A 264-nucleotide genomic window follows, 5' to 3' on the forward strand; every position below is an offset into this window, starting at 1 on the left:
GAAGCTGCACGCGATTAATCCACCACGTTGCTGCTCTCTTCACGTGTGCCTGGTTCGTGAGGAGCAGCTGACTGCGGGGTAAAATGCCGGTACGGCTTGCCCTCGTTTGCTGCACAGTTTGGTGGAATGAGTAGATCACTCTCTTGCGCTTATGTTTTCGCCGTGATGATAAACACGACGACAACTACTGAGGCTTTTTTTTAAAATGCGATTGATCCCTTCCCACCCCCCTTGTTTGTGCTGAGTCTCTTTTCCGGGGCCGCA

This window comes from Eimeria mitis, genomic scaffold (genome assembly GCF_000499745.2).
Source record: "Eimeria mitis Houghton genomic scaffold, Emh_scaff1263, whole genome shotgun sequence".
Taxonomy (NCBI): Eukaryota; Apicomplexa; class Conoidasida; order Eucoccidiorida; family Eimeriidae; genus Eimeria; species Eimeria mitis.